The sequence below is a fragment of the Podarcis cretensis genome (assembly GCF_951804945.1).
Source record: "Podarcis cretensis genome assembly, chromosome: 10".
NCBI lineage: Eukaryota > Metazoa > Chordata > Lepidosauria > Squamata > Lacertidae > Podarcis > Podarcis cretensis.
This window is the reverse complement of record NC_137179.1, coordinates 8,202,426-8,216,084: the sequence shown is the minus strand read 5'-3', so window position 1 is coordinate 8,216,084 and position 13,659 is coordinate 8,202,426. Positions and strand designations below refer to the sequence as shown.

The window sequence follows — 13,659 nt, the reverse complement described above, 5'->3', positions numbered from 1 at the left end:
GACGTCTGCCATCCGTCATCAAGCACAGTAGCTCATCATGGTAATCATTGGGCTCAGCAAGACCTCCATTGCCTTGACCCTCTTTTGTACCATGTTCCCCTTGACTTCCTCCTCTGTCCCCACCCTTCCCTTCCAGCTGGGCTTCTGGTCCCACCCCATCTCCTGACTGCTTCCCCCAGGTCCTAAGGCCTGCCCTGTTCTCCATGATTACTCTTAATCCTATCCCACACTAACCCCAGAAAACCATCCACGTTCTGGGCACAATGCGCCAAAGACTCTCTCATCAGGTCAGCGAACCTGAGGTTAATCTGAGGCACAATATTTACTAATTGATCAATCAATCAATCAATCAATCAATCAATCTTTATTACGGTCAAGAGACCCAACAAATCGTTACAAAGCAATACACAATTCAGACAGCCTACCTCCAGGTTAAACAAGCATTTTGTTCAGACTTAAAGATAGGGATCATTGGTTCTTGCAACCACCGATAAAAACTTCGCCATTGCTTATGTGCTAGTGTTTGTCCTAATTGATTATGGCTAATTGCTGACCTGTCAAGTGATCATGTGTCAGGGACTGGTTGGATGCAGAAGAGGGGTGGGAGGTCACAGCGGGGAACCCCCAGAGGAGGAAGGCTCAGAGCCAGGGGATTGGTAGTTTTGACACTGAGGAGAGGTCGGAGAGAGAATACTGGGAAGAGGGGCTGGATACTGAAAGGGTAACAGGGTTTAGTGAGCAGGAAGAGTCTGTGACAGGGAGCAGTACAGACTTGGAGGCTGAAGCAGAGGGGGCGATCAAGGAACTGCTGAAGAATGTAGGAAGTCTCCCCCTCCCCCCTAGTCTCTTGCAGAGTAATGAATAGAGCAGAACAGAGGTCAAATTCACAGACACAGTTTGAGACTGCTTTGGAAAAATCCGGGAGAGGAGGAACCTTTCAGTCCCGGGAATTTGCTACATAGGGACAAGATCTACTGGGAAGAGTTACTGAGGCCACTAGGAAGAGTTGTATGAATCAAGAGTTCACTGCCAACAGAGATCTGCTTCCTTTATTACTGAATCCATCCTTGACATCCTGTGCAAAAGAGTAGCGATTCAGAGCCCAGGCTATGAGCCATTTAAAGGCGCCTGCAGTGAGCCCTCGCAGAGGTGTCCTGTATCTTAGATGGGACTCCTGTATTGCAGGGGGTCAGACCAGATGACCTTTGGGGTCCCTTGTAACTCTACAGTTCTGTGATTCTATGTTAGACTCTGGCACCCCCCGTCAGCTTCGCTCCCCGTTCTCGTCGCCTCTTCCCTTGTCACAGCCCAGGTGCTCCTGTGCGGCTGGGTGACAGCCAGACAGAAGCAGCACTCGTGAAGCACTCCAGATATCAGGTTTGAACGTTGTGCGGGACGGAATGACAGTTTAATTTGCAGAGCTATGGCTCTTGGTGCCTGTTCCCCGTCGGAGGAGCAGAGACACCTCTATTACGCCAGACCTGTCACCCATCTTCAACAGAAGGAGGGGTTAGGGAAAGTGTTGGTGTATCTGACAGATCCAGTGCCTGCTTTTGTCTAATTGACTCTCCCTGCTTCTCTCTGGCTCCTGAAGGCCTGGCAAGCTGCAGTCAAAGACCTCCAGCAGACTGGTTTGGTGCATGTGCCGTTCTGCGCACTTGCATGTAATACACCAGCATCCTGAAGGAGGCAGCAAACAATACAATGGAACTCTGAACTCCACCTCAAACATGCACTTCTGTGTTAACAACAACAACAACAACAATAATAATTTATTATTTATACCCTGCCCATCTGGCTGAGTTTCCCCAGCCACTCTGGGCGGCTCCGAAGAGAATGTGTTAAAAGCAATATAGGCATTAAATATTAAAAACTTCCCTAAACAGGGCTGCCTTCAGATGTCTTTTAAAGATAAGATAGCTGCTTATTTCCTTCACATCTGAAGGGAGGGCGTTCCACAGGGCGGGCGCCACTACCGAGAAGGCCCTCTGCCTGGTTCCCTGTAACCTCACTTCTCGCAATGAGGGAACCGCCAGAAGGCCCTCGGCGCTGGACCTCAGTGTCTGGGCTGAACGATGGAGGTGGAGACGCTCCTTCGGATACACTGGACAGAGGCTGTTTAGGGCTCTAAAGGTCAGCACCAACACTTTGAATTGTGCTCGGAAACGTACTGGGAGCCAATGTAGGTCTTTCAGGACTGGTGTTATGTGGTCTCGGCAGCCACTCCCAGTCACCAGTCTAGCTGCTGCATTCTGGATTAACTGCAGTTTCCGGGTCACCTTCAAAGGTAGCCCCACGTAGAGGGCATTGCAGTAGTCTAAGCAGGAGATAACTAGAGCATGCACCAATCTGGCAAGACAGCCTACCCCTCTTTTCTCAAAAGCCTTTTCTCTCCTCTTCCTGCTGCTTGACACCTGTCCACTTTGAGATTTGGATCTGGGTTCAAATCTGTCGCAGCAAATCACACAGTCAAAGTTGGAGTTAACTCTTGATTAGCAAGGACACAATCTTCTTGAGTTTCGGGTCTAACGATCACAGCAGCCCATTCCCTGCACATCTTACTCCATGACATCAGTCACTGAGACTAAATGTTCCCACTTCTCCCTGGTCATCTATGCCTCCTCCTCTCCTGGCCTCCTTCCAAGCACCTGTGTGTCTGCCTTTGCTTCTCCCTCTTCATGCCTCTCCTGGTGCTGGAAGTCAGAGGGGCAGGGGAGCTTGTCACAGCAGGAGACCCTTCACCATCCAGATACATCTCTGCCCCTTAATCTCCCTCCTCTCCCTCGCCTGCTTCAGCTTCTGCCTCTGATTCTCAACTTATCTCTGTCGCAGACTCTTCCAAGTATTTGTAACGATAGTTAAAAAAAAAATGTTTTTAGCTGTTCTTATTTTGAATCCTTGAGTCCCTGTCAGGGGAAAAGGTGGGGTATAATAATCATCATCACAGTGACTTGGTTAACTGCATCACTGGAATTGCATGCGAAGGAAGGGGAAATCCCCTACTTCCTAAAAATGGGGGAAGACCATTAATGATATCATGAAGTTTTGATGCATGGGTTAGCAGTGGTGGGGACGGGATCGGGGCTGGGTGGGTGGGGGTTGTATTGCCTTGGTTTTTACTCCCTTTCCACCAGGGGTGACAACTTGAATAAAATATTTTGGGGGCCCAAGTAAGCCCCGCCCCGCACAATCGATCACGTGATTTTTTCATCACATGCCTGTATTTACATTCCAACACTGTTGGAAGTCGATTTCCCCTCCCCACTGTTCTGTTCTATTGTGCTTTCGTATTCCCTTCTCTCCAAGGAAGAAGAGAGAGAGCGCCATGTTTTCCTTTGTCCTGTTTTCTACATAAATAAAGGGTATTAGTACTCACACCTCCAGCCTAGCTCTGCTGTTGTTGTTGACTCTGCTTAGTCAATGTGTGCTCACGCCTTGGAGACATGAGTCACAGCAGCACGTTGGGGAAGAAGATTGATGGATCTCCCAAACAGCACGCAGAAGAGAGTAATGGGCTAGCACGTATATATGTCGTTTTGCCTGGATGCCTGCCTTGCCTGCTGGCCAGAACCCCGGCAGCACACACGCACCATTTGAATGGGAATGCCCATCAACTTTGTGGGGACCTGGCCCCCTCAAATATTTTATTTTGGGGGCCAAAGGCCCCACAGCCCCTAGGAGTTGGCTCCTATGCTCTCCACAGTCATTTTAAGACAGGCGAACTAATATCAGTGTACTGGAAGAAGCAAAGATCACCAGTGTTGAAGCAATGATTCTTCAACATCAACTTCGTTGGACTGGTCATGTTGTGTGGATGCCTGATGATCGTCTTCCAAAGCAACTACTCTATTCCGAACTTAAAAATGGAAAGCGTAATGCTGGTGGTCTACAAAAGAGGTTTAAAGACTCTCTTATAGCAAATCTTAAAAAATGTAGTATAAACACCAACAACTGGGAAACACTGGCCTGCGAGCGCTCCAGTTGGAGAAAAGCCTTTACCAAAGGTCTCATGGGCTTTGAAGACGCTCGAACTCAGGATGAAAGGGAGAAACGTGCTAAGAGGAAGGCACACTTGGCAAATCCACACCATAATCAACTCCTGCCCGGAAACCAATGTCCCCACTGTGGAAGGATGTGTGGATCCAGAATTGGCCTCCACAGTCAATTACGGACTCTCTGTTAAGATTGTGTTCATGGAAGACAATCTTACTCAGCTACGAGTGAACGCCAAAGAAGAAGCAGCAGACAGTCATTTGTCAGTTCGTCAAAAAGCAAAAGAGCAACTGCATTAGTGATCGTCTCATTTCAGCTCTGCAGTCTTCTAGGGTGGTTTCGCTTTTCGCTGTGGCATGGAGCTCATTGTCCTGTGGGGTGACTTTAATGTGCTGCCGGTGCTCAGAATGCCTGCTCATTAATAATAATTTAGCATATGAAAAGCTTGTAATGAGTCCATGTGTTGCAGGCAGCAGACGCAATTAAAGGGAAGACATAATTATACAACCGCCTCCCCCTGCTCAGGTGTGGAGGGGCATGGACCTTCCTCTGCCATCAGAGGCACATGGGAGGCAGTAGGCCAGAGGCCAGGGGTCTTCCCCTTTCGCCATGATGTAGCACAAAGGTTTGCCAAGGTAGGATTGGACTACTGCAATGTGCTCTATGTGGGGCTACCTTTGAAGGTGACTCAGAAACTGCAATTAATCCAGAATGTGTCAGCTAGACTGGTGACTGGGAGTGGCTGCCGAGACCACATAACACCGGTCTTGAAAGACCTTCATTGGCTCCACATACGTTTCCGAGCATAATTCAAAGTGTTGGTGCTGACCTTTAGAGCCCTAAACAGCCTCAGTCCAGTGTATCCGAAGGAGCGTCTCCACCTCCATCGTTCAGCCCAGACACTGAGGTCCAGCGCCGAGGGCCTTCTGGCAGTTCCCTCGCTGCGAGAAGTGAGGTTTCAGGGAACCAGGCAGAGGGCCTTCTCGGTAGTGGTGCCTGCCTTGTGGAACACCCTTTCTTCTGATGTGAAGGAAATAAGCAGCTATCTTATTTTTAAAAGACATCTGAAGGCAGCCCTGTTTAGGGAAGTTTTTAATGTCTTATGCTGTATTTTTTTCCGTATTTGGTTGGAAGCTGCCCAGAGTGGCTGGGGAAACTCAGCCAGATGGGCAGGGTATAAATAATAAATTATTATTATTATATTATTATTATCCACCAGTTGGCATGCAAGTGGAAAAAGAGGATGAGGGTGGGTGCCAAACTACCTAGGCGATGTCAGCTATTCCAATTGGAGGTGTGTTCCCTCACACCCATATCTCTATCAAGCCAGACTGGTCTGACTTCAGAAAGAAGAAACTAAGGTTCAAGTCAAATGAATGGCAGTGGCTAATTGGAGTAATTAAATATTCCCCAACAGACGGGGCCGACTTCAGATAAAATGGAAGTCACTTGTATTCCCAGGATCAAGGTAACTGATGTTAGAGGCATGGAAGAAAAAATCTCCCTGTTGCAGAGAGAGAGAGAGAGAGAGAGAGAGAGAGAGAGAGAGAGAGAGAGAGACTCATGCATTGTCCGTCAGTCGGCAAGACCAGGACACTTTCAGAAGGACTGATGCACACTTGTTCCCAAAGCAGATGTTTCTCTTGCCAAATATGGGTTATTAGAACTGTTCCTTTCTTCCCTCTTCATATGGAAGAGTAATCTCACTTTATATTGCTTTATATATGCTCTCACACCAGATTGCCCTTTTCTCCCTAACTCGATGTTTCCCTCTGCCCAATGTCCCCTCTGTCCTCCACCTTTCCTGAGATAAATCCTTGCCCCTTCTTCTCTGGCCCATCACAATCTGTTCATGCATCTCATCTCACATATACTTTTCCTTCAAAGCATTTTTCAACATTTTTTTCTTCTGGTAAGAAATAGACAATTGCTTTCTTGTTTCTGCTTACTTTGTATTTTTCAAAGTTATTTGCAGTTGCGTTTTGACATTATCGTTACAGCTGTAAATCACTGCCCGGAAAGTAGCAGGCACATATTTTATTATAAATAAATTTTTAAAATCTTATATCTTAGATTGCACAAACTCGAATCTGGAAGAATGAAACAAAGAAATATGCCACCTCATATTAAGTCAGGACATTGGTCCAGTTAACACAATATTATCTACAGCAGGTAGATGTGGGACACGGGTGGCGCTGTGGTCTAAACCACTAAGCCTCTTGGGCTTGCTGATCAGAAGGTCAGCGGTTCGAATCCCCGTGATGGGGTGAGCTCCCATTGCTCAGTCCCTGCTCCTGCCAACCTAGCAGTTTGAAAGCATTCCAGAGCAAGTAAATAAATAGGTACCACTGCGGCAGGAAGGTAAACGGTGTTTCCGTGTGCTCTGGCACTTGTCACAGTCCTCCATGTACCAGAAGTGGTTTAGTCCTGCTGGCCACATGACCCGGAAAGCTGTCTGTGGGCAAATGCTGGCTCCCTCGGCCTGAAAGTGAGATGAGCACTGGAACCCCATAGTTGCCTTTGACTGGACTTAACCGTCCAGGGGTCCTTGACCTTTACACCTGGTATCGTCAACTTTTTTCAGTCCCAGGAGCCACTTTTAAGTTCAACATGCAATTGGGCACTCATTTCTACACCTCTCCTCATATATTTGCATGGTGGTAGTGCTCCTGTTGACTTCGTGACCCCTTGCTTCTTGATCCTCAGACCCTTGACTTCGTGACTCCTTGCTTCTTGATCCTCGGACCCCTGACTTCTTGACTCCTTGCTTCTTGATCCTCGGACCCCTGACTTCGTGACTCTTTGCTTCTTGATCCTTGGACCCCTGACTTCGTGACTCTTTGCTTCTTGATCCTCAGACCCCTGACTTCATGACCCTTGGCTTCTTGATCCTCAGACCCCTGACTTTGTGACTCCTTGCTTCTTGATCCTCAGACCCCTGACTTCGTGACCCTTGGCTTCTTGATCCTCAGACCCCTGACTTCATGACCCTTGGCTTCTTGATCCTCAGACCCCTGACTTTGTGACTCCTTGCTTCTTGATCCTCAGACCCCTGACTTCGTGACCCTTGGCTTCTTGATCCTCAGACCCCTGACTTTGTGACTCCTTGCTTCTTGATCCTCGGACTCCTGACTTTGTGACTCCTTGCTTCTTGATCCTCAGACCCCTGCCTTCGTGACTCCTTGCTTCTTGATCCTTGGACCCCTGACTTTGTGACTCCTTGCTTCTTGATCCTCGGACCCTTGACTTTGTGACTCCTTGCTTCTTGATCCTCAGACCCTTGACTTCATGACTCCTTGCTTTCTGACCCTCAGACCCTTGGCTTCTTGACTCCTGGCTCTCTGACCCTCGGACTCTTGGCTTCCTGACTCCTGGCTTCTGGAGTCCCGCTCCTGCTCCCACCCCGCCATCTTGCCCCCAGTCCCGATGTCCCCAGTCGGGACTTCGATCGCCCATGAACCGGACCATGACACAATGTATCCGCAACAGCAAACGTTAGTAATCCTTTCTGGAGCTCAGGTGTCTTCTCTGGAATATGGGGGTGACTCTCAAGATGCTCATTACATAGTGGGTAAGAGAGTTTGGAAGATGGGATTCATGCCTCTTTAGATTCCGTGCTACATTTGGACTTTACCAGAAGAAGAAAAGCTCCCATGGGGCCAATGGGAGCTTTCCTGCCTAAGCTGAACGGAAGTGCAGGGGTGATTTTTGTCAAGATCGCAATACAGTGGGAGGATCTTAACCTCTCTTTCCCATGCGCTGATAGTCCCAATGAAAGAAATAATCCCTACACTTGTAATTAGGGGTGTGGGTGGCGCTGTGGGTTAAAACCACAGAGCCTAGGACTTGCCGATCGGAAGGTCAGCGGTTCGAATCTCCATAACGGGGTGAGCTCCCATTGCTCGGTCCCTGCTCCTGCCAACCTAGCAGTTCAAAAGCACATCAAAGTGCAAGTAGATAAATAGGTACTGCTCTGGTGGGAAGGTAAACAGCGTTTCCGTGCGCTGGTCTGGTTCACCAGAGGCGGCTTAGTCATGCTGGTCACATGACCCGGAAGCTGTACGCCAGCTCCCTTGGCCAATAAAGCGAGATGAGCGCCACAACCCCAGAGTTGGTCACGACTGGACCTAATGGTCAGGGGTCCCTTTACCTTACACCTGTAATTAAGTATTTTTTAAAATCAGTGACGTGATTGTAGGTAAAGCAGCTGACATCATTTATAATTAGGTCCTCAGCGTGTACATGGAACTGGGCACAAGCGATGACATCACCTCCATTTCCCAGGCTTGTGGTGCCTCTCTGTGTTTCCAAAAAATATGAGTGACAGCTTAACGTTCTGGCTTCACTCTCCCTTCCTTGCATACCTTCCTTTCACACTGTTCCTTGTTGCATGGAAATGCTTTATTGCTTGTGACAAATGCAATTAAGCTGCACTGATCAAGTTCTAAGTAGTGTTGCGGATTTGGCAGCATGGAGAGGAACCAAAGGTCAGCCGCGGCCCCTTCTCTCTCAGCTCTGCCACACCGCTGCATGTTAACAAGCCGGTCCCTCTTGGAAGATCTGCTCTTCCCTAGGGCTCTGGGATAGCTCATCAAACGCTGTCAAAGTCACAGGATTTGCCAACTCCAAAGAGGAGGCTTTGACACCAAAGGGGGCTTCAAAAGGAGAGGAAGAAGAAAAGGGTCCAGTCCGGTGGCTCCAGGGCTAATTTGCGCTGTCCTTCTCTGAAACCAAAGAGCCGAGGTCAGCCTTGGATCTTGGCTCCTCTGATCTCTCTTCAGAGACAGAGGAAGGGACCTCAAGCGCCAAGAGATGCGATGAATAAAAGATGGCCGAAGGTATCCTTGACCTCCGTAGAATGTCTGCAGTTACAAAGTTGTGTCTGGGGTGGCACAAAAGTTTAGCATGTGGGCAATCAGCTCCCATCTCCCTTAAGATGCCTAAGTTTTATATTATCCCATACAAACTTGCCTTTGGAAGGAAGGACCTTAACTTAATGGGAGGACATCCACCCACTGAGCATTGAAAGAATGGTGTCTGAAACCTTCAAGAGCCACAGTCAATATGGACAGCACTGAGCCACATGGACCAATGGTCTGACTTGGTATAAGATAGCTTCCTATTGTTCGCTGGCATCCGTCTGTCTTGGGAGACAATGGAAGAGTACACCTCGAGGGGCGGTCAAACTGTTGGAGAGTTATAGCACCTGCTGTGCCTGTGGAGACCAATATGGGAGAGACATGTTGGGGCAGATGAAGGTGTCTGGTTTTGCTGCTGCACATGCACCATGGCATTTCTTCTCTCTGTGGTCCTGCCAGCCGTTATTCCTCCTTTGGCCACTACTGTGGATGCACGACTTGACTGCCTGTCTCTAGGCACTGAAGTCATCTGCAAGGGATTCCTGTTTGTGGGCATCCCAGAGGTATCTGTTTGGCCCCTCTGAGTACAGGATGTTGGAGAAGATGGGCCACTTCATACATTCTTAAAATCTTTTTTTAAAAGGGCAGGTGGCACATCTCCAGGCCAAATGCAGCCCTCTTGCTCTTGGTCATCAGGACTCTCCCCAAGCCAAACCCTTTGAGCTGGGCCCAGGGGTAACCCCTGAAACGGGGTCCAGGACCTTACCAGAATCTAGAGGTTCCGCTAGGAGTCAGTCCGACAGGGCAAAGCAGGACACGAGGCAGGAAACCAGGCAAGGACAGGTACAGGATCTCAGGCAGGATCTAGCATACAGCAACCTGGGGCGGGGTCCGACAGCCTTTTATCTTTGTCGGGGTAGCAGCCGATCCTGATCCCCCGGCGACTCACCTCCCTGTTTTGCCTGAAAGTGAGCACTCCTCCTGCGAGTACTCAGGTCTCTCCTTCTCTCTGTAGCTCGGGAGACGTTGGTGGGTTACTAGACCCAGGGGCCGCCTCAGCCTCCCCTGACCCAACTGGTAGTGGAGCAGCTGTAAGCGATGGCCCAGCTGGAGGCAACGAGGTAATCCCCACATCTGGAGCCAGGGCAGGCTCAGGCCCCTGACTCAGCCCAGCTGGTGTTTGTTGCAGGGGAACCTGTGCAGACTGGAACTCTTCAGGACCAGGCCAGACTTGGTTCAGATGATGCCTGAGGCAAAGGATCCGGTGCGGACTGAGACTCCTCTGGTTCTGAGTCCGAGCCCAAGTCCCAGGCCATCACACCCTATTTGTCACAGGCCACCCTCCCCACTGGCCCCAATCCTTTCCTTCAAGTGCTTTGCCTGGTCAAAATGTATCCTTGAATTGTGGTAATGGCTCCACCCATCATTGGCATGGGTGTCCACCTCCAGAAGGTTGCCCATGGAGGGAATTATGCTGCAAAAAAGGTCCCATCCCTGTTTTAGTGCCTGTTCGCTCACTATTTCCAGAGGAGAAATCTCAAACCAGTAAGTCTTGGGCAACTGCATGCCACTCTCCCCACTGCGGGAAGAAAGCAAGGGGTGGGCCATAGTCGTCGTCCTCCTCCTCCTCCTCCTCCTCCTCCTCCTCATCGACTTTTATTGCGCTAGCCATAGGCCATGGCATCATTCAGAAAAATAACAAAAGGAAGGGAGGAAGGCCTTTAATTGCCTACAGCCACCCAATCTCCTCACCCACAATAATACAACAACCAGACTTAATATGGACACTGGTACCAGAGCCTGCAATAAACCCTGATGCCAACTTTGCTGCCACATGCACCCAGACAACACCATTACTGGCCCCAAAAACATCAAACATACCATCTCAGGCCTATTTAATTGCCCATCTTCTAACATTGTGTATGCTATCAAATGCCAGCAGTGCCCTTCAGCCCTCTATATTGGACAAACAGGCCACACCCTACGCCAAAGGATAAATGGACATAAATCTGATATCAGGAATCACAAGACAGAGAAACCAGTAGGAGAAAACACTTCAATCTCCCAGGACATTCTATACAAGATCTCAAAGTAGCTGTCTTATTACAAAAGAATTTCAGAAATAGACTGGAAAAAGAAGTTGCTGAATTGCAACTTATTACCAAACTTAAAACCATGGAGAGACCTGGTCTGAATAGAGACATTGGATTCTTATCTCATTATACATGATATAGCTATTTTTAGCCATCTCAGTTACAGGTAGGTAGCCGTGTTGGTCTGCCATAGTCAAAACAAAGTAAAAGAAAAAAAATTCCTTCCAGTAGCACCTTAAAGACCAACTAAGTTAGTTCTAGGTATGAGCTTTCGTGTGCATGCACACTTCTGAAGTATCTGAAGAAGTGTGCATGCACACGAAAGCTCATACCTAGAACTATCTTAGTTGGTCTTTAAGGTGCTACTGGAAGGAATTCTTTTTCTTTTATTTTGTTTTAGCCATCTCACTCACTTTTTCCTGTAAGACCAATTGCAGTCGTTAACAGTAGTCAACATGTTTACCACTCCTATCAGCCAATCACCCATTCCTACCACCCTTCTGAGTAATACCCCTCCCCACCCTCTCACTATATATAAGGGCCTGGTGATGTCTGTTTCAGTGTATCTGTGCATGCACATGAAAGCTCATACCAATAACAAACTTAGTTGGTCTCTAAGGTGCTACTGGAAGGAATTTTTTTATTTTGTTTCAACAAAAGGAAAAAAAAGCAATAACCATAAAAATCATCAACCACCACACATACAATATAAAGCACAGTCACAACTACTAAGATTGTTTGTTGCATAAAATAGAATAGCAGAAGATTCTCTAGTGGGTGGGCCATAGTGCACATGGTATCTCCTTGGGCCTCACCCTGCCCCAAAGAACAAGAGCTTTCAGTCACGGATCCAGAGATGAAAGGTTGTAGCTAGTGCTAGTCCTTCTCAGACTAGACCCATTGAAGTTGCAGGACATGACTAACTTTGGTACATCCAGAGTCTGCTCTGAGTAGAACTTGGCAGAATACAAACCAAAGTATTCAAACCAGGAGGAGGAAGCTCAACCCCAAGCTGCTATATCTAGCTCACAGGACTCTCTTCGCACTCCTCATTGGAGACCACATAACACCGGTCTTGAAAGACCTACTCTGGCTCCCAGTACGTTTCCGAGCACAATTCAAAGTGATGGTGCTGACCTTTAAAGCCCTAAATGGCCTCGGTCCAGTATACCTGAAGGAGCGTCTCCACCTCCATCGTTCTGTCCGGACATGGAGGTCCAGCGCCAAGGGTCTTCTGGCGGTTCCCTCACTGTGAGAAGCCAAGTTACAGGGAACCAGGCAGAAGGCCTTCTTGGTAGTGGCACCCGCCCTGTGGAACGCCCTCCCACCAGATGTCAAAGAGAAAAATAACTTCATTGCATCCCTTCCCTGTTTATTTTGTATGGATTGAGCCCTGATAAATGCCTCTTGCTCATTTGGATGGAGCAGGCTACTGTATGTAGAAACCGGCCAACTGTAGAGGCAAGTTTTGCATTAATTCCTCCACCCCCTTTGCCTCTGGCATCACCTGCCACTGGTCTGCGGCTCAGAAGGTTGCCCAAAAGGGAACACAGGGAACCTGAGAAAAAGGTCCCCCATGTCTGATTTAAATAAGCACAGCAAAGCAACCATATGACCTACTTATGGCTTTCGTTGCCATGCTGAAGGGAATGTGCCTGAAGTTTTGTCCCAGAATATAGAACTAGAGAAATACTTAAGATGTGTTGCTGTTGCTGCTGCTGAGCATTCCTATCCCATTAGAATGCACTTTACATTTCGCTGCAGTTTTTCAAAAGAAAAATGCAAGCCTATTAGGCTCCACCGGCCTCTTTTGTCCCTGATTTTGCTGGCACAACCACTGCCCAAGGGGGGAGGCCTTCGCAGGTTAAGTAGCAGGCACTGCACTGCTACCTTTGTCCATTACAATACAAATTCTCAATTTCTCTCCTGTGTGCAGAAAGTGCTGCCTGCTCCTTTCCTGGGCGCAGGCAAACTCATTTGCCGGTGGGAGGAGGCTCAAGGCAGCTAAAGACTTCCATGTTGTAGTCAATATTAAAGGCAATTCTTCTCAGACCAGCAGCCCCGCTGGGTTCCGATTTGACCAGATAATTATTTTTAGGAGCAGCCGGAGACCTCGATTTCTGCAAAGGCAGTTTCTTAGCAACCATGGGGCCCCTCTGGAGCTACCTTGCTTAATTATGGCCTAGTTTTCATACTGCACCCAAGTTTTTCTTCTTCTTCTTCTTCTTCTTAAGTACTAGAGGGAAACAAGCATAGGGAAAGAGGCAGAAGTGGTTCACAGCTGAGTTTGCAAACTCAGGCTACATTCACCTGAACAAAGGCAAACAGCACTTGTTACTTCTGCAGGGGTTACCTAGAACCGAAAGTATGTCACAGATTTTTTGTCGTTCCACAAGAGCAAATAATTGTCCTTAACAAACCTATCCAAGATACTTTTAATGGTGAGGGGGGGGGGTTGGTGGGAGGGGTCTATGTTTTGCTAGGAAAATTCTTGTCCTCGCCTCCCTTCGGAAACTTGGATTTGGATTTGATATCCCGCTTTATCACTACCTGAAGGAGTCTCAAAGCGGCTCACAATCTCCTTTCCCTTCCCCCCCCACAACAAACACTCTGTGAGGTGAGTGGGGCTGAGAGACTTCAGAGAAGTGTGATTGGCCCAAGGTCACCCAGCAGCTGCATGTGGAGGAGCGGGGAAGCAAACCTGGTTCACCAGA

At 48.3% G+C, this 13,659-nt stretch overlaps 1 protein-coding gene and 1 long non-coding RNA gene across 3 annotated transcripts in view; one reads left to right on the top strand and one right to left on the bottom strand.

Moving 5' to 3' along the window:
- The window catches only part of LOC307225376, a 299,930-nt gene extending 297,306 nt beyond the window's left edge, over positions 1 to 2,624 (top strand). The window contains exon 3 of the long non-coding RNA XR_013842950.1: positions 2,268 to 2,624. This is a non-coding gene — a long non-coding RNA (uncharacterized lncRNA). The remainder of the gene's footprint in view (positions 1 to 2,267) is intronic.
- PLXNA4 (plexin A4) overlaps positions 1 to 13,659 on the bottom strand; it is a 630,666-nt gene that overhangs the window by 5,953 nt on the left and 611,054 nt on the right. The window lies entirely within an intron of this gene.